At 42.1% G+C, this 21,367-nt stretch overlaps 1 pseudogene; it reads right to left on the reverse strand.

The window, feature by feature from the left end:
• Positions 1-11,110: 11,110 nt before the first annotated feature.
• LOC135532475 (uncharacterized) lies at positions 11,111-20,606 on the reverse strand (annotated as a pseudogene).
• Positions 20,607-21,367: the final 761 nt, after the last annotated feature.

Genomic DNA, 21,367 nt, shown 5'->3' on the forward strand with positions numbered 1-21,367 from the left:
ATTCTGTGTTCCTGCCCAGAGGTATGTGTCTGATCTGGTCTCCAGGCAATCATAGAAAATGACTCAAGTAAAAGGCACTTAAATATTAAGTGTGAAATGTTTTATAAATTATTCAAAATTCCTTATATTAAACAAACCAGGGGGTGCCATTTAAATTATTTACAGGTAGCAAAGGTCACACTCCAACACTCAGACATAATTTACAAACTAAGCATTTGTGTTTAGTGAGTCCGACAGATCAGAGGCAGTAGGGATGACCAGGGATGTTCTCTTGATAAGTGTGTGAATTGGATCATTTACCTGTCCTGCTAAGCATTCAAATGTAATGACTACTTTCAGGTGTCAGGGAAAATGGATGGACTACAAATTACAGTACTTTCTTTAGGAATGTAGTTAAGTAAAAGTTGTCAAAAATATAAATAGTTAAGTACAGATCCCCCAAAAACAACTTAAGTAGTATTTTTACCACTGTGGGTGAGCACTATTGGTAAGTATGGTCAGCATTATTGGTAAGTATGGAACTGACCAGTAGAGGTCACTGACGGACTGCTTTCAACTGTAATGTTGCCACCTAGTGGCCTCAACATAGTCGTGGATGTTTCCTGGAATCTCAACGTCAATCACATGAGGAGAAGGTTGTGAAGTGTGAATGAGCTGGTGGCTCAGGCTCTCGCCGGTTAAGTGTGTGATTGTAGGTTTGATTCCAGGCAGAGCGTGTGGTTGTGTTGGCAGCTGATGGGGTTTAATGCCTGGGGTTTCCGCTCCTGTGAACAGTAGTGGCTATGCAGGGAAACCTCTGGAAAAAGTAGACCCTTTGATTTTAATTAGTGCTTTTTGCCTATTTAAAACACAAAAGTCTACTTCTCCTGCAGGTGTTTTCCTCCATAACCACTGCTGCTTACTGTTCTGGAACCACAGTCCTGACTTACACTGTGGCAGAGTCCTCAGTGGTGAAGTACCCGTCTTCCAGAGCACTGGGTTCAAACCTACAGCCCTGTGCTAATGGGGTGAGATCCACAACCCCAGACCCACAGACTCATTACACTTCTCTTTGTAGTTTAGACATCGATGTTCAGCTGCTAAAGGACAAGAGATGGGATTTGAACCCATAACTTACTATTTATAAAGCATTTACCCCACAGAGCTACCAATACCTCTACCCACAAAGCTACCAATGCCTCCACCCACAAAGCTACCAATGCCTCCACCCACAAAGCTGCCAATACCTCCACCCACAAAGCTACCAATAACTCCACCCACAGAACTACCAATACCTCCACATTCTTTGCAATTTTGTTTTTAATTTTAACATTGATGGAAGTGTCCACTAAAGTGGAACCTTAAAGTCATGGATGGAAGGCAGGGACTCAGGCCATGAGCCACCAAGTCCAACACATGTATTTTCCTTCCCTTCTGAATTTTGGCATAAACATTTGTGGAAATAACCAGTAAAGCAGGGATATGAACCAAAAATCTCTTAGAAGAGCAGCAGGGATTTAATCCCAACGCCCTTTCTTTTCAAATCTGCATGTGTATTTGACAGTGACATTTCAAAATGGCAGAACACAAACAAAAGCATATGCATCTAGATGAGAACCCACAAGCTCTGAAACAGTTGCTTTAACCATTGAGCCACCAGAACCTGCATGTCAGCCAAAACATGTTTCTTTAATCTCAGGGAAGGGTAAGTAGTTCAATTCTGAATCATTAGAATTACAGAACTCAGATTTTATCTGAGCCACAAATTTATCTAACATTTCAATGTTCTCTTTATGTTTTTATAATTGTGAAAAATATCTAATGGGGATTGAACCACCAACTTCAGAATAACTAAACAAGTTAATTTATCCACAAGCCCCACACCTCCACCTTGCGTCTGTCACTTGCATTGAGAAGTGTTGAAACACAGACAAATACATTACCTCTGAAAAACATAAGAGATATTAGAATGTGGAATTGTGCTATACTAAAATACAGCAATTGGGGTTGTTACAGAAAACCAAGAGCACACAACATCTTTATATCTGTCCCATTATAGCGTCTGTGACATGGGCAGCGCCATTGAGGCTACAACCCATAGGAAAACCCACCCAGTTGACTACTTTAAAATGGCGGAACCATGGTGAAAGCCCTCTGACGCTGCTCATGCTGTCACAGATGCTGTAATGGTACAGATAAAGATGCTAAAACTGCCTTTTGGCCACATGCTCCTAATACAACAGGTGTAGAACTTAGTGTGAAATGCTTACTTACGAGCCCTTACGAGCCCTTACGAGCCCACACAATACAAATAGTCCGGGTAGCCATTTGATTACCAGTTCAGGAGTCTCATGGCTTGGGGGCAAAAACTGTTGAGAAGCCTTTTTGTCCTAGACTTTGCACTCCGGTAACGCTTGCTGTGTGGTAGCAGAGAAAACAGTCTATGACTTGGGTGACTGGAGTCTGACAATTCTTTGGGGCTTTCCTCTGACACCGCCTATTTTATAGGTCCTGGATGGCAGGAAGCTTGGCCCAGTGATGTACTGGGCCATATGCAATACCATCTGTAGTGCTCTCGATGGTGCAGCTGTAGACAGTTTAACATGGTGTTCTTGGTCACAGGGACTATGGTGGTCTACTTGAAACATGTAGGTATTACAGACCGGGTCAGGGAGAGGTTTGAAGTGTCAGTGAAGGCCCTTGCCAGCTGGTCAGTGCATGCTCTGAGTATGCACCCTGGAGAGTGGGCATATTTAAAGGGCAGTGTTCCCCTCCCCTCACCATTTCAGTTTAATTGAACGTCGCACACCGTTTTTTGTATTGAATGCAGCCCTGCAGGTCTACTCTGAGATACATTTGAAGAAGAGATCAAGCGTCTTAGAGTAGGAATACAGATTTAGGATCAGGTTTGCGATTTAGATCGCCACAAATAAGATTACATGGACAGAGGGGACCTGATCCTAAATCTTGATACTTATGGGCATATGTATAAGTGAACCTGCACCACATCCACCAAGAGATGTCTCTGTTGCCTGGGGAAATATCTGTTTTTGTTCAGCAGTTGTTATTACCAAAACTCCCACAAGATGGCATCAAAGACGCATGCCATTCTTATTTCTACCTAAAATCCACAGCTTGTTTCATAATAAGCATTGTGGACGACCAAGTCCAATATGGTCAAAACCAGGACCTGTAGGTAACAGAATGACATGACGAGTGAATAGATATTCAACCTAATACACAATGAAGCATCTGAAAAAGCACTGGTTGAGATAGGAAAGAACCAAGACAACAACAGAGTACAGTTGTAGCATGTGTTACACCGAGAGATGGATTAGAAATCACCATGTCATTAGTCTGTATATTTGCTACACACAGGGAATACAGAATGAACCAATGAGATATTCATAATGTCACGTTTCTGAAAAAGGGGCTGAGACTGGTCAACAGACAAGAGCATCAAATGAACAAATATCACCATCAATAAGCACTTTAGGAAGCCTATTATAATCAATAGCTTTATCAGTAATATGTTTATTATAATCAATAGCGTTATCATGAATATGTTTATTATAATCAATAGCTTCATCATGAATATGTTTATTATAATCAATAGCGTTATCATGAATATGTTTATTATAATCAATAGCGTTATCATGAATATGTTTATTATAATCAATAGCGTTATCATGAATATGTTTATTATAATCAATAGCGTTATCATGAATATGTTTATTATAATCAATAGCTTCATCATGAATATGTTTATTATAATCAATAGCTTCATCATGAATATGTTTATTATAAGCAATAGCTTCATCATGAATATCTTTATTATAATCAATAGCTTCATCATGAATATCTTTATTATAATCAATAGCTTCATCATGAATATCTTTATTATAATCAATAGCTTCATCATGAATATGTTTATTATAATCAATAGCTTCATCATGAATATGTTTATTATAATCAATAGCTTCACCATGAATATGTTTATTATAATCAATAGCTGCAATTATGATATATACGGTTACACTGGTGACAATGCCCTCTCTCTCTCTCTCTCTCTCTCTCTCTCTCTCTCTCTCTCTCGAGCCCCTTTTATAACTGCCACTGAAATGCGTCCCTCGTCTTGATCTTGTCCGTTGTCCTAAATCAGTTTAAAATGAGTCTTTGAATCGTCTACACCTGTCTGGAAATGTGGGCACAATCAGAATGTGGACATGATCTGGACACAGGACGCATGTTAGCAGCAGATATAAACAGGGCTTCAGAGTCAAACATGCGTGCTACAAAAAAATAATTGCAATTACTTGTATAGTAGTGTCATGACGTTGCCCTCTTTAGGTACAGCAAGCCCATCCCCCTCTCCCTGCCTCCCCTTGCCTCCTTCAACTAGGCTGCTGTGGTCAGAGAGAGGTCGTAAATTCCTGAGAAGACCCTGCCTCATGGCCACACAGTGTGAGACAGAGTGAATTTTCATAGAGAACAAAGGAATTTCTTCCACTTCACAGAACTTGAGGTCCGAACAAATTTCATGTTCCAGACAAGGTATAAAAAATCGGTGAAGAATCCAGCTACGAACTGGTCTGTTTGTTACATTTTTGGGAAGCTCATGGGAGACGGTGTGGCCATATTGCCATAACACTGTTTATATAATAGCCTCAGATATGAGGTTTACATCTAATTGTTGTATAAGATGAATGAGTGAGTATGAATGATACTGTTTGTAAAATTGTGTGATGTGATTTTGGACTGTTTAATGAAGGAAACTCCAATTCCCTTTTGAGTTTAACTAACTCAGAGAACCTCCCCTGAGCCCAGTTAGTGTCAGGCATCCTGGGACAGCCCTTTTCTGCAATTCCCGAATAAAACCCAACTTTGAAAAATTATCACCAGACCATGTTTTTCTCCATTGGGAGAGGACTAAGGTTCTGATCACAAACAGACCCCACAGAGCCCTAGGGCAGAAACACAATTAGACCCAGCCAATCTATAATAATGTAAAAAGATAACTATTTGACACATTGGAAAGAATCAACCAAAAAACTAAGCAAATTGGGATGCTATCTGGCCCTAAACAGAGAGTACACAGTGGCAGAATACCTGACCACTGTGACTGACCCTAAATTAAGAAAATTCTTGACTATGTACAGACTCAGTGAGCCTAGTCTTGCTATTGAGAGATGCCGCCATAGGAAGTCCTGGCTCTCGAGAGAAGACAGGCTATGTGCACATTGCCCACAAAGAATTAGAAACATTTGAGTGCAATGTTTACAGTACATTTTATTTGTATTTTTTATGGGGTAGACCAGCTTTAATATTGCGGATAGATTGTGGCTTCCATCAATTTAATTGTCTCCATAATTTCCAATCCCACATATATTTTTAGGGTAGATGTATATCAAATCTACATATTTTCCTTCATTATTTTCCCCTAATCCTACCACTCCTTCCCCCTTGTAAACATTGTTTTTTAATGATGTTGTCTTTTGTTTCTTGCTTTGGCAATATAAACACATTTCCCATGCCAATAAAAACCCATTGGGGAGAGAGATATTTGTGTACAGACTACATGCAATGCAACTGTACATATCGAGCTATTGTTTGTTAAATCACTCTTTCACAAATCCAATTACGTTCCTCGGTACATCCTACATCATTCCATGTATATACATGGTCACAATACCTATAATTCATCTCAGTACAGTCCTCCTCCCCATTAGGACCTGAATTATGATTGTTCTCTGCCCAGTACCTAGAGGGTTAATGAGGTTCTTCTGGATACAGTAACTTCCCCTTTAATGATTGTAACATGTTATACTGATACAGTAACTTCCCCTTTAATGATTGTAACATGTTATACTGATACAGTAACTTCCTCTTTAATGATTGTAACATGTTATACTGATAGAGTAACTTCCCCTTTAATGATTGTAACATGTTATACTGATACAGTAACTTCCTCTTTAATGATTGTAACATGTTATACTGATACAGTAACTTCCTCTTTAATGATTGTAACATGTTATACTGATACAGTAACTTCCTCTTTAATGATTGTAACATGTTATACTGATACAGTAACTTCCTCTTTAATGATTGTAACATGTTATACTGATACAGTAACTTCCTCTTTAATGATTGTAACATGTTATACTGATACAGTAACTTCCTCTTTAATAATTCTAACATTGTCACGCCCTGACATTAGAGAGCCTTTTATTCTCTAATTTGGTTAGGTCGGGTGTGCCTAGGGTGGGTATTCTAGTTTTTCTATTACTATGTTGGCCTGATATGGTTCCCAATCAGAGGCAGCTGTCTATCGTTGTCTCTGATTGGGGATCATATTTAGGCAGCCTTTTCCCACTGGGTTTTTGGCGGGATCTTGTTTTTGGTTAGTTGCCTGTGAGCACGCCATAGCTTCACGTTTCGTTCGTGCTATATCGTTTTTTTTTTTTGTGCCGGTTAACTAAATAAATATGTTGAACCCATACCACGCTGCACTTTGGTCAGACAATCCTTACAACAACATTTGTGACAAACATGTTATACTGATACAGTAACTGTCACGTCTAGTCAAGGTGGGTGGAATCAGGCGCAGAGAGCAGAATGCGATAATAACGTTTATTCTCCGGTGAACAAAAAAACAAACAACAGTCAACCCAAAATAAAGACAGGGTGAAAATATCCAAAACAGGATAAAGACTAACCGGAGAAAAAACAAACAGCAAACACCGACAGACAAAACGAAATGACAAAATAAACAATCCCGCACAAAACAAGGGCGGGACAACCTACATTAAATACAGACACTAATTAACTAAACACACAGGTGAAACCAATTAGACAAAACCAACAGAAACACGAAAAAGGGATCAGTAGTGGCTAATAGGACGGTGACGACGACCGCCGAGCACCGCCCGAATGGGCAGGAGAGCCAACCTCGGCGGAAGTCATGACAGTAACTCCCCCTTTAATGATTGTAACATGTTATACTGATACAGTAACTTCCCCTTTAATGATTGTAACATGTTATTGTCAGGACGCGGTTACGAACCCGGGTCTCCGAGTGAGAAACAGTCACTTAACCAACTGAGCCACGAATAGTCAGCAGAACCCAGAAGATGAGGCAGACACAGCAGTACTTGAGACGGTGTATTTAATAAAGTAAAAAGTGAAGTCCTTCAGGAAAACATGTAACTCCACAAGCTCAAAAGGAATTCCACAAGAACAAGGCAATCCACAAGGTAATCCTCCAAGACAAAAAGGTAAATCCACAAGGTGGTAGGTAAAGCACAAAAAGCCTCAAAAGATACTCAAAAATAAATAAACAAGAACAAAAAAAACAGAATTCCACAAGAGCGTCCACCGGGATCAACAAGAGCACACAGAACACTAGGGCTGGGTGCTAACATACAAACACAGAGCAAAGAACTGAGGGAAACAAAGGGTTTAAATACAATCAGGCGAAACGAGGCACAGGTGCAAATAATAATGGGGATCAAGGGAAAGCAAAAGGTCAAAAAGCACAATGGGGGCATCTAGTGACCAAAAACCGGAACAACCCTGGCCAAATCCTGACAGTTATACTGATACAGTAACTTCCTCTTTAATGATTGTAACATGTTATACTGATACAGTAACTTCCTCTTTAATGATTGTAACATGTTATACTGATACAGTAACTTCCTCTTTAATGATTCTAACATGTTATACTGATACAGTAACTTCCTCTAAAGCAGCTGTGAGAAACAGTCCTATTGTTGCTGATTATGTCATACCCTCAAGTGTTCGTGTGTGTGTGCATGCTTGCTATGATGTGTGAGTGTATGCGTGTTTATGCATGTGTCTGTGTGTATGGGTACGTGTGTGTTCTCACATCAGTGTGTATCTCCTCAGGACCTGAGGATTCAGGGAGAAGACTCTACAGGATGGTTGCTGTGAGCTTTGGGATGCTGTGTGTTCTACAAGTCACTCTCAACATCTCCCTGAGGCTGTCTTTCTGTGAGTGAGTCTGTATCCCAAATTGTACTCTACTAGTGCACTACTGTTGGCCAGGGTCCATAGGGTTCTGATCAAAAGGATGCCATTTTGGACCCTATTCCATTTGTAGTGCATTATTTTTGACCAGAGCCCATATCCCCTTTGTAGTGCACTACTTTTGACCAAGGCACAAAGGACTATATAACAAATAGGGTGCCATTTAGGACCCATTCCCAGAACATCTCTTTTCTTTCTTTCAGCCTGTTCTGATAAAAAGAGAGACCAGATAAAGGACTGTAATAACACCACTGGCCTGGCGCATGACAGAGACCATCCAAACACCAGTAGTGGTATCATTGGCCTGGGTACAGAGAGAGACCAGTGCCGGAAGAACAGAGACCAGTGCCGGAAGAACAGAAACCAGCTAGAGAGGGAGAGAGACCAGTTACAGAGTGAGAGAGACCCGTTACAGAGTGAGAGAGACCCGTTACAGAGTGAGAGAGACCCGTTACAGAGTGAGAGAGACCCGTTACAGAGTGAGAGAGACCCGTTACTGAGTGAGAGAGACCCCACTGAGTGAGAGAGACCCGTTACAGAGTGAGAGAGACCCGTTACAGAGTGAGAGAGACCCGTTACAGAGTGAGAGAGACCCGTTACTGAGTGAGAGAGACCCGTTACAGAGTGAGAGAGACCCGTTACTGAGTGAGAGAGACCCGTTACTGAGTGAGAGAGACCCGTTACTGAGTGAGAGAGACCCGTTACTGAGTGAGAGAGACCGGTTACTGAGTGAGAGAGACCGGTTACAGAGTGAGAGAGACCGGTTACAGAGTGAGAGAGACCGGTTACAGAGTGAGAGAGACCGGTTACAGAGTGAGAGAGACCGGTTACAGAGTGAGAGAGACCGGTTACAGAGTGAGAGAGACCGGTTACAGAGTGAGAGGGACCGGTTACAGGATGAGAGGGACCAGTTACTGAGTGAGAGAGACCAGTTACTGAGGGAGAGAGACCAGTTAGAGAAAACAAACCAAAACCAGTAACAGGAGTGTTACAATGCCCAGATTAAAGACAGGGGCATGTTGAGAGACAGGGTCAGTCTTCTGATCAATGAGAAGGTGACGCTGGAGAAGGGGCTCTCTGGGTGTGGTAAGTTGCCAAGTCAGTCACCAGGACTGTATCTATACTGAACAAAAATATTTTACTGACTTTGTTCATATCAGTCAATTGAAATAAATGCATTAGGACCTAATCTAAGAATGTCACATGACTGGAATACAGATTTGTTTTTAAAGGGCCTCACAATGGGCCTCAGGATCTCGTCACGGTATTTTTGTGCATTCAAATTGCCATCGATAAAATGCAATTGTGTTCGTTGTCCGTAGCTTATGCCTGCCCATACCATAACCCCACCACCACGGGGCACTCTGTTCACAACGTTGACATCAGCAAACCGCTCGTCCAAACAACGCCATACACGTGGTTTGCGGTTGTGATGATGGTTGGACGTACTGCCAAATTCTCTAAAACAACGTTGTAGGCGGCTTATTATTAGCAACCTTTTATTGTCCCCAGCACAAGGTGCACCTGTGTAATGATCATGCTGTTTAATCAGCTTCTTGATATGCCACATCTATCAGGTCGATGGATTATCTTGGCAAAGGAGAAATGCTCACTAACAGGGATGTAAACAAATGTATGCACAAAATTTGAGAGAAATAAGCTTGTTGTGCGTGTGGAACATTTCTGGGATCTTTAATTTGAGCTCATAAAACATGGGACCAACACCTTACAGGTTGAGTTTATATTTTTCTTCAGTGTCGATTCTATACCCTTCCTTCTCCTGAAGTGTGCGAATCTAGTGTGCACTTGGACACTGTGTGCAGTGAACCAATAGTTCAATTACAGTGTTAACATTTGTTTAAAGGAATGTTGCAAGATTCTGGCAACTAAGCCGTTTTTCTACTTAGGGTCACATGAACTCTGGATGCCATTTTTATGTCTCTGTGTGCAGTATGGAGGAAGCTAGAGGTAGTTTGCCTGTGCACGGCAACCACACGCGGGCACGGCAAAACACGCGGGCACGGCAACACACGCAGGCACGGCAACACACGCGGGCACGGCAACCATACAGCCTTTAGAAACTGAAACAGGTTTGCTGTATTTAAGTGTTATTTCCTTCTCTGTTTGTCTTCTCAAACAGAGAAAATGTGTCCTGAAGGATGGAAGAAGTTTGGCTCCAGCAGCAACTACCTCTCGGCTGAGAAGAAACCCTGAGAGTACGCTGAACAGGACTGTCTGGGGAGAGGAGCACACCTGGTGATCATAAATAGTAGAGAGAAAGAGATGAAGAGAGAGATGAATCAGGTAAATAAATACTTACATGCAATTGACAACATCATTATCTTTCACCTAACAGAAATTCCTCATTGCATTAAGAACATTTTCCTGGATGAGTCTGAATGAAAGAGTGACAACGGGGACCTGGAAATGGGTGGACGGTACACCACTGATCACATGGTGAGAGATAATAATCTGTCCATAAGACTGTAACCATTTTAAATAGAACAACATCTGCATTGGTATGACTTATAATTATGTTAACCAGTGTCTGTCTGGTTCTCTGTGTTGTTAAAGAGGAAGTTCCTGTATCAGTATAACATGTTACAATCATTAAAGAGGAAGTTCCTGTATCAGTATAACATGTTACAGTCATTAAAGAGGAAGTTACTGTATCAGTATAACATGTTACAATCATTAAAGAGGAAGTTACTGTATCAGTATAACATGTTACAATCATTAAAGAGGAAGTTACTGTATCAGTATAACATGTTACAATCATTAAAGAGGAAGTTACTGTATCAGTATAACATGTTACAATCATTAAAGAGGAAGTTACTGTATCAGTATAACATGTTACAATCATTAAAGGGGCAATCTGCAGTTTCTACATTAATATTTGCATATATATAAACCCATAGATTATTGAAGATTATAACATAGAAATGCCTCATGAGGTTGGTTTAACAGTCATACAAAACGTATGCATTTTAACTCCATTGTAACACTGTATAGCCTCAACATGGTTAAAACAACAATTTGATCTTCTGGATGGTCAGTCCTTGCTAGGGCTAATGCAGTGACCATATTACTGCCACACCTGCAGTCACAAGTCACGAGTCATGATGGCAGTCAAATTCCATGTGACTGTTTAGTCACGGTAAGTAGGCTTCTCTAAGCTCTGATGCTGCTGATGGTCATTAGTAGCCTACCAAACCTGCTAACTGCCTGGTACTCAGCACTCTATTGTCCCTCTATTGTCCCTCTAATGCAAATGTAACCAAAACTCGAATTATAGACTTGAGAGCCCATGAGCTCATGCAGGAGACCATGAAGCATACAGGAGTCCCTGTTTCTTTGTTAACCTCTCATCACAGAATAGCCCCATGTGCCCACTCCCTCAAATCATTTGGAGAAAATATCCTTTTTGTTTTATTCAGCTATGTTCAATTGTATTCTTCATACTATAAAATAATATAAAATAATGCCAAGGGAATTCTAATCAGATCTTGTTTGCTAAATGAACTAATGTAGCCCACAGCCATCAGGACCTAAAATAAGGACAACTCAGAGTATGCTATTGTAACGCCCTGACCTTAGTATTCTTTGTTTTCTTTATTGTTTAGGTTAGGTCAGTGTGTGACATGGGTGATGTATGTGTTTTCGTACTGTCTAGGAGTTTTGTAGGTTTATGGGGTTGTTTACCGTCTAGGTGTTTATGTAAGTCTATGGTTGCCTAGATTGGTTTTCAATTAGAGGCAGCTGTTTATCGTTGTCTCTGATTGGGAACCATATTTAGGCAGCCATATTCTTTGGGTAATTTGTGGGATATTGTCTGTTGTTAGTTGCCTGTGTCAGCACCATTTAGCTTCACGTTTGTTGTTTTTGTAGTTTGTTTATGTGTTTCTTCGTCGTCATTAAAGTAACATGTATTCATATCACGCTGCGTCTTGGTCTCCTCCATTCAACAAACGAGACAGCTATTCTGTTCTTCTAAAATGAACATAATTTTCTTCATGTCTGTCTAAACCTGTCTAAAATATGTTATGGATTTATTGTGATGGTGTAGGTTATAGTAAATAGATTTATTAGACTTTTATAATGTAGATCTCCCACAGGCCTGCATCAGTGGCTTGTTTAGGGTATGTGTGGAAGCCAGGATATGATAAGTGTTTGTTAATTAACTGTCAATTACCGTGAGACAGACAGTTGTTTGCTTGACAATCAACAGCTGACAAAACGTTATGTTAGTTCTTACATGAGTGATGGGTCTGTCGTCACTCTCCTCATTGCTCTGTTCTCATTTTCTTCAATATTCTCATTTAATTCAATAACCTCTTGATGTAGTCATCCATCTTAACTAACTGTATCATTACCTTTCTAACTGTCTCCTAATGGTAATATCTACTGTACCTTTCTAACTGACTCCTAATAGTAATATCTACTGTATGATTACCTTTCTATCTGACTCCTAATAGTAATATCTACTGTATGATTACCTTTCTAACTGTCTCCTAATGGTAATATCTACTGTATGATTACCTTTCTAACTGTCTCCTAATGGTAATATCTACTGTATGATTACCTTTCTAACTGTCTCCTAATGGTAATATCTACTGTATGATTACCTTTCTAACTGTCTCCTAATGGTAATATCTACTGTATGATTACCTTTCTAACTGTCTCCTAATGGTAATATCTACTGTATGAATACCTTTCTACCTGACTCCTAATGGTAATATCTACTGTATGATTACCTTTCTAACTGTCTCCTAATGGTAATATCTACTGTACCTTTCTAACTGTCTCCTAATGGTAATATCTACTGTACCTTTCTAACTGTCTCCTAATGGTAATATCTACTGTACCTTTCTAACTGTCTCCTAATGGTAATATCTACTGTACCTTTCTAACTGTCTCCTAATGGTAATATCTACTGTACCTTTCTAACTGTCTCCTAATGGTAATATCTACTGTATGATTACCTTTCTAACTGTCTCCTAATGGTAATATCTACTGTATGATTACCTTTCTAACTGTCTCCTAATGGTAATATCTACTGTACCTTTCTAACTGTCTCCTAATGGTAATATCTACTGTATGATTACCTTTCTAACTGACTCCTAATGGTAATATCTACTGTATGATTACCTTTCTAACTGTCTCCTAATGGTAATATCTACTGTATGATTACCTTTCTAACTGACTCCTAAGAGTAATATCTACTGTACCTTTCTAACTGTCTCCTAATGGTAATATCTACTGTATGATTACCTTTCTAACTGTCTCCTAATGGTAATATCTACTGTATGATTACCTTTCTAACTGTCTCCTAATGGTAATATCTACTGTATGATTACCTTTCTAACTGTCTCCTAATGGTAATATCTACTGTATGATTACCTTTCTAACTGTCTCCTAATGGTAATATCTACTGTATGATTACCTTTCTGACTGACTCCTAATGGTAATATCTACTGTATGATTACCTTTCTAACTGTCTCCTAATGGTAATATCTACTGTATGATTACCTTTCTAACTGTCTCCTAATGGTAATATCTACTGTATGATTACCTTTCTACCTGACTCCTAATAGTAATATCTACTGTATGATTACCTTTCTAACTGACTCCTAATGGTAATATCTACTGTATGATTACCTTTCTAACTGTCTCCTAATGGTAATATATACTGTATGATTACCTTTCTAACTGACTCCTAATGGTAATATCTACTGTATGATTACCTTTCTAACTGTCTCCTAATGGTAATATCTACTGTATGATTACCTTTCTAACTGTCTCCTAGTGGTAATATCTACTGTATGATTACCTTTCTAACTGTCTCCTAATGGTAATAACTACTGTATGATTACCTTTCTAACTGACTCCTAATGGTAATATCTACTGTATGATTACCTTTCTAACTGTCTCCTAATGGTAATATCTACTGTATGATTACCTTTCTAACTGACTCCTAATGGTAATATCTACTGTATGATTACCTTTCTAACTGTCTCCTAATGGTAATATCTACTGTATGATTACCTTTCTAACTGACTCCTAATGGTAATATCTACTGTATGATTACCTTTCTAACTGACTCCTAATGGTAATATCTACTGTATGATTACCTTTCTAACTGTCTTCTAATGGTAATATCTACTGTATGATTACCTTTCTGACTGTCTCCTAATGGTAATATATACTGTATGATTACCTTTCTGACTGTCTCCTAATGGTAATATATACTGTATGATTACCTTTCTAACTGACTCCTAATGGTAATATCTACTGTATGATTACCTTTCTAACTGACTCCTAATGGTAATATCTACTGTATGATTACCTTTCTAACTGACTCCTAATGGTAATATCTACTGTATGATTACCTTTCTAACTGACTCCTAATGGTAATATCTACTGTATGATTACCTTTCTAACTGTCTCCTAATGGTAATATCTACTGTATGATTACCTTTCTACCTGACTCCTAATAGTAATATCTACTGTATGATTACCTTTCTAACTGACTCCTAATGGTAATATCTACTGTACCTTTCTGACTGTCTCATAATGGTAATATCTACTGTATGATTCTAACTGTACTGACTAGTAGTTGGTCTGATGTGGGTCTCCACCAGGTACCTCTCTGCTCTCTGTCTGGGGTCCACTACAGTTGCTAGAATATTTTAAGTATCCAATCAACATCAAGCAGGAAGTTATTCTTTGCAGGCCTGTTTGTGTCATTGTTCATAAGGAAGTCACGTTATGTTTTGTGCTCCGTGGCCAGCCACCAATGGCCCTATAGGGGCCTTTTTTTCATTCTATACTGTCTGTTCTCTATCTATACTGACATCAGTGTGAGGAGTTATTCAGATTTGTGTGTATGTGTTGTGTGTATGGATGCTTGTGTGCCTGTGTACATGCCTGTGTATGTGCCTGCCTTCGGTGTGTGTGTGTCCTCTAAGTTCTACCCTCTGTTGTGTTCAGGTCACACTATTTTAATGGTCCATTCACATCCAATCAGGAAGCTGGTACACCTTCTGGGACATAGTTTCCTTGTTAGTTGACTTTCAGAGCCTTGAAAATGATCACTGTGTTAGACTATGGCAAATCACATGACATGTTCCTAATGAAAACTATTAATACAAGCATTTTACAGAGTAAAGTCCCACTGGGCAGAGACGTCAATTCAATGTCTATTCAGAGTTGGTTCAGCGTAATTTTATTGAAATTTCGTTTATACAATCTTAACATAACTATTCTTATTTTCTTTCTGTCATTCTCTTAATTTTCTTCTTCCTCATCTCAGTTTGTGTTTCTTTGATTCCTCACCTCCTATCTCCTCACCTCCTATCTCCTCACCTCCTATCAACCCTATTAGGGGAGCAGGTCCAAGACCCCTCCCCTCTAGGATCTCCAGTGAGTTTTGAGACAGAGTCTGTAATACCACGGACGGACAGACGGACGGACGGACGGACACACTCTGTAAGATGATCATACCATTATCAAGAATGGACCATCAATACATTTTTTATTTTACTCTTTCAATTACATTTTCATGTGTCAATATTACCTTGGTTTCTATGATACATCTATAGTTCTTATTGAATGACATCCATGTTTTTAAACATACATTTTGATGAACATGATTGGAAGCAATACATCATTGTTGTTCTCCATATCAGAAGGTAAAATGGTAAAATATCTCACCCTCAGTAAAAGAGTCAGTCAGACCAATCCAGACTCTCAGGTGGAGGTTGAAGACAAATGTCTGTTGCGATAGATAAAAAACTGTCACTTTGAATATATTTTAAAATACTTCCCAAATATTAGTGTACTGATGAAAATACTTGTTCAAACATCCTCAACCTCTCTCTCTCTCCAATCTCTCTCTCTATTCTCTCTCACCTCTCCCCTCCCTCTCTCCCCTCTCTCTCTATTCTCTCTCATCTCTCCCATCCTTCTCTCCCCTCTCTCTCACCTCTATCCTTCTCTCTCTCTTCTCTCTCTCCTCCCTTCCTCTGTCCTCTCTCACTCTCCCCTCTCTCTCTCTCTCAACTGTTCTTCTATGCTGTTTATGATCACCAGGTCTGCCCCCCATCTTTCTCTCACCTCTCCCCTCTCTCCTATCTCTCTCCCTTTCTCTCTCTCTCTCTTCTTTCTCCCTCCTTCCCTCCCTCCCTCCCCTCTCTCTCTATTCTCTCTCTCTCACCTCACCCCCCCTCTCCCCTGTCTCTCTCTATTCTCTCTCACCTCACCCCCCTCTCCCCTGTTTCTCTCTATTCTCTCTCACCTCACCCCCCCTCTCCCCTGTCTCTCTCTATTCTCTCTCACCTCACCCCCCCTCTCCCCTGTCTCTCTCTATTCTCTCTCACCTCTCCCCCCTCTCCCCTGTCTCTCTCTATTCTCTCTCACCTCTCCCCTCCCTCTCTCCCCTCTCTCTCTCTATTCTCTCTCACCTCTCCCCTCCTTCTCTCCCCTCTCTCTCACCTCTCTCCTTCTCTCTCTCTTCTCTCTCCCCTCCCTCTCTCCCCTCCCTTCCTCTGTCCTCTCTCACTCTCCCCTCTCTCTCTCTCAACTGTTCTTCTATGCTGTTTATGATCACCAGGTCTGCCCCCCATCTTTCTCTCACCTCTCCCCTCCCCCCTCTCTCCTATCTCTCTCCCTTTCTCTCGCTCTCTTCTTTCTCCCTCCTTCCCTCCCTCCCTCCCTCCCCTCTCTCTCTATTCTCTCTCACCTCACCCCCCCTCTCCCCTGTCTCTCTCTATTCTCTCTCACCTCACCCCCTCTCCCCTGTCTCTCTCTATTCTCTCTCACCTCACCCCCCCTCTCCCCTGTCTCTCTCTATTCTCTCTCACCTCACCCCCCCTCGCCCCTGTCTCTCTCTATTCTCTCTCACCTCACCCCCCACTCCCCTGTCTCTCTCTATTCTCTCTCACCTCACCCCCCTCTCCCTTGTCTCTCTCTATTCTCTCTCACCTCACCCCCCTCCCCTGTCTCTCTCTATTCTCTCTCACCTCTCCCCCTCCTCTCCCCTGTCTCTCTCTATTCTCTCTCACCTCTCCCCTCCCTCTCCCCTGTCTCTCTCTATTCTCTCTCACCTAACCCCCCCTCCCCTGTCTCTCTCTATTCTCTCTCACCTCTCCCCTCCCTCTCCCCTGTCTTTCTCTATTCTCTCTCACCTCTCCCCCCCCTCTCCCCTGTCTCTCTCTATTCTCTCTCACCTCACCCCCCTCTCCCCTGTCTCTCTCTATTCTCTCTCACCTCACCCCCCCCCTCCCCCTGTCTCTCTCTATTCTCTCTCACCTCACCCCCCTCTCCCCTGTCTCTCTCTATTCTCTCTCACCTCACCCCCCCTCTCCCCTGTCTCTCTCTATTCTCTCTCACCTCACCCCCTCCCCTGTCTCTCTCCATTCTCTCTCACCTCTCCCCCTCTCCCCTGTCTCTCTCTATTCTCTCTCACCTCACCCCCTCTCCCTGTCTCTCTCTATTCTCTCTCATTCCTCACCCCACCCCCCTCTCCCCTGTCTCTCTCTATTCTCTCTCACCTCACCCCCCTCTCCCCTGTCTCTCTCTATTCTCTCTCACCTCACCCCCCTCTCCCCTGTCTCTCTCTATTCTCTCTCACCTCTCCCCCTCTCCCCTGTCTCTCTCTATTCTCTCTCACCTCACCCCCTCCCCTGTCTCTCTCTATTCTCTCTCACCTCTCCCCCTCCTCTCCCCTGTCTCTCTCTATTCTCTCTCACCTCTCCCCTCCCTCTCTCCCCTCTCTCTCTATTCTCTCTCACCTCTCCCCCTCCTCTCCCCTGTCTCTCTCTATTCTCTCTCACCTCTCCCCCTCTCCCCTGTCTCTCTCTATTCTCTCTCACCTCTCCCCCCCCTCCCCTGTCTCTCTCTATTCTCTCTCACCTCTCCCCCTCCTCTCCCCTGTCTCTCTCTATTCTCTCTCACCCTCCCTCCCTCTCTCCCCTCTCTCTCTATTCTCTCTCACCTCCCCTCCCTCCTTCCCTCCCCTCTCTCTCTATTCTCTCTCACCTCTCCCCCCCTCTCTCCCCTGTCTCTCTCTATTCTCTCTCACCTCTCCCCCCCTCTCCCCTGTCTCTCTCTATTCTCTCTCACCTCACCCCCCCCTCTCCCCTGTCTCTCTCTATTCTCTCTCACCTCACCCCCTCTCTCCCCTCTCTCTCTATTCTCTCTCACCTCTCCCCTCCCTCTCTCCCCTCTCTCTCTATTCTCTCTCACCTCCCCTCCCTCCCTCCCTCCCCTCTCTCTCTATTCTCTCTCACCTCTCCCCTCCCTCTCCCCTGTCTCTCTCTATTCTCTCTCACCTCTCCCCTCCCTCTCCCCTGTCTCTCTCTATTCTCTCTCACCTCTCCCCCCCCTCTCCCCTGTCTCTCTCTATTCTCTCTCACCTCTCCCCTCCCTCTCCCCTGTCTCTCTCTATTCTCTCTCACCTCTCCCCTCCCTCTCCCCTGTCTCTCTCTATTCTCTCTCACCTCTCCCTCCCTCTCCCCTGTCTCTCTCTATTCTCTCTCACCTCTCCCCTCCCTCTCCTCCCAGGTTTTATTCTTAGTAGAGTGGAAGTACAACTTTCTCCATCCTTTTTGAAAATGCTGATCTCTGAACACATTGAGAAACATAGCCATAATCTCTTTAGTCGGGTTGTTGTAACTGTCTGTAACTGGTCTCTCTCTTTAGTCAGGTTGTTGCAGCTGGTCTGTAACTGGTCTCTCTCTTCAGTCAGGTTGTTGCAGCTGGTCTGTAACTGGTCTCTCTCTTTAGTCAGGTTGTTGCAGCTGGTCTGTAACTGGTCTCTCTCTTTAGTCAGGTTGTTGCAGCTGGTCTGTAACTGGTCTCTCTCTTCAGTCAGGTTGTTGTAACTGGTCTCTCTCTTTAGTAAGGTTGTTGTATCTGTCTGTAACTGGTCTCTCTCTTTAGTCAGGTTGTTGTAACTGTCTGTAACTGGTCTCTCTCTTTAGTCAGGTTGTTGCAGCTGGTCTGTAACTGGTCTCTCTCTTTAGTCAGGTTGTTGCAGCTGGTCTGTAACTGGTCTCTCTTCAGTCAGGTTGTTGTAACTGGTCTCTCTCTTTAGTAAGGTTGTTGTATCTGGTCTGTAACTGGTCTCTCTCTTTATTCAGGTTGTTGTATCTGGTCTGTAACTGGTCTCTCTCTTCAGTCAGGTTGTTCTATCTGGTCTGTAACTGGTCTCTCTCTTTATTCAGGTTGTTGTATCTGGTCTGTAACTGGTCTCTCTCTTTATTCAGGTTGTTGTATCTGGTCTGTAACTGGTCTCTCTCTTTATTCAGGTTGTTGTATCTGGTCTGTAACTGGTCTCTCTCTTCAGTCAGGTTGTTCTATCTGGTCTGTAACTGGTCTCTATCTTTAGTCAGGTTGTTGTATCTGGTCTGTAGCTGGTCTCTCTCTTCAGTCAGGTTGTTGTAACTGGTCTGAAGCTGGTCTCTCTATTCAGTCAGGTTGTTGTAACTGGTCTGTAGCTGGTCTGTCTATTCGGTCAGGTTGTTGTAACTGGTCTGTAACTGGTCTCTCTCTTTATTCAGGTTGTTGTATCTGGTCTGTAACGGGTCTCTCTCTTTATTCAGGTTGTTGTATCTGGTCTGTAACTGGTCTCTCTCTTCAGTCAGGTTGTTCTATCTGGTCTGTAACTGGTCTCTCTCTTTATTCAGGTTGTTGTATCTGGTCTGTAACTGGTCTCTCTCTTCAGTCAGGTTGTTCTATCTGGTCTGTAACTGGTCTCTATCTTTAGTCAGGTTGTTGTATCTGGTCTGTAGCTGGTCTCTCTCTTCAGTCAGGTTGTTGTAACTGGTCTGAAGCTGGTCTCTCTATTCAGTCAGGTTGTTGTAACTGGTCTGTAGCTGGTCTGTCTATTCGGTCAGGTTGTTGTAACTGGTCTGAAGCCGGTCTCTCTATTACGTCAGGTTATTGTAACTGTTCTGAAGCTTGTCTCTCTATTTAGTCAGGTTGTTGAAACTGGTCTGAAGCTGGTCTCTTTATTCAGTCAGGTTGTTGTAACTGGTCTGAAGCTGGTCTCTATTCAGTCAGGTTGTTGTAACTGGTCTGAAGCTGGTCTCTATTCAGTCAGGGTGTTGTAACTGGTCTGTAGCTCGTCTCTCTCTTTAGTCAGGTTGTTGTAACTGGACTGCAGCTGGTCTCTCTCTTTAGTCAGGATGTTGTAACTGGACTGCAGCTGGTCTCTCTCTTTAGTCAGGTTGTTGTAACTGGTCTGTAGCTGGTCTCTCTCTTTAGTCAGGATGTTGTAACTGGTCTGTAGCTGGCCTCTCTCTTTAGTCAGGTTGTTGTAGCCGGTCTGTAGCTGGTCTCTCTCTGTTGAGTCGTGATCAACATTGACTCCTTCTGTATAAAGGAAAAGTTAATCAAACATGTAACTAAAACACCATTGATGATAAAGTATAATTAAGTAGGCTACTTAAGTCTCAGTAAAAACAAACTAAACCTACAGTAGACAGACAGGCCTATGATCCCAGCCAGTAGGAGAACACAGAGCAGCCCCAGACACACTGCAGCAACTCCAGAGGGTCTCTCCCACCACTGAACATATACTGAATCACAAATGATAAAAGTAAGATCTTTAATAATGTGTTTTACTGTATCATCCAGGATTGGGACAAATAAACATTTAGTACTACAGAGTAATCTCACCTGGTGTGTGTGTGTGTGTGTGTGTGTGTGTGTGTGTGTGTGTGTGTGTGTGTGTGTGTGTGTGTGTGTGTGTGTGTGTGTGTGTGTGTGTGTGTGTGTGTGTGTGTGACTGTGCGTGTGAGCTCAAATACAGTAACTTCTACTTCTAACCTCAACTCTAATATACGTCTGTACCTGTGTCTTCTCCCTGCACTGATTATGCTTTTGGGTCCCAACCCCTAATGTGTCTCTACCTGAATTAATGCTGTCATTGAATGGGCGGTATAAACCAAATATAAACTCATAATTGTGCATTCAAAATTGTATTTCAATGAACTGAATGATGAGGATGAAGATGTCACACCCTGATCTTTTTCACCTGTTCTTGTGATTGTCTCCACTCCCTCCAGGAGTCACATATTTTCCCATGTGTATTTATCCCTGTGTTCCCTGTCTCTCTGTGCCAGTGTATTTATCCCTGTGTTTCATGTCTCTCTGTGCCAGTGTATTTATCCCTGTGTTTCCTGTCTCTCTGTGCCAGTGTATTTATCCCTGTGTTTCCTGTCTCTCTGTGCCAGTGTATTTATCCCTGTGTTTCATGTCTCTCTGTGCCAGTGTATTTATCCCTGTGTTTCCTGTCTCTCTGTGCCAGTGTATTTATCCCTGTGTTTCCTGTCTCTCT

Source organism: Oncorhynchus masou, unplaced genomic scaffold (assembly GCF_036934945.1).
Source record: "Oncorhynchus masou masou isolate Uvic2021 unplaced genomic scaffold, UVic_Omas_1.1 unplaced_scaffold_1879, whole genome shotgun sequence".
NCBI lineage: Eukaryota > Metazoa > Chordata > Actinopteri > Salmoniformes > Salmonidae > Oncorhynchus > Oncorhynchus masou.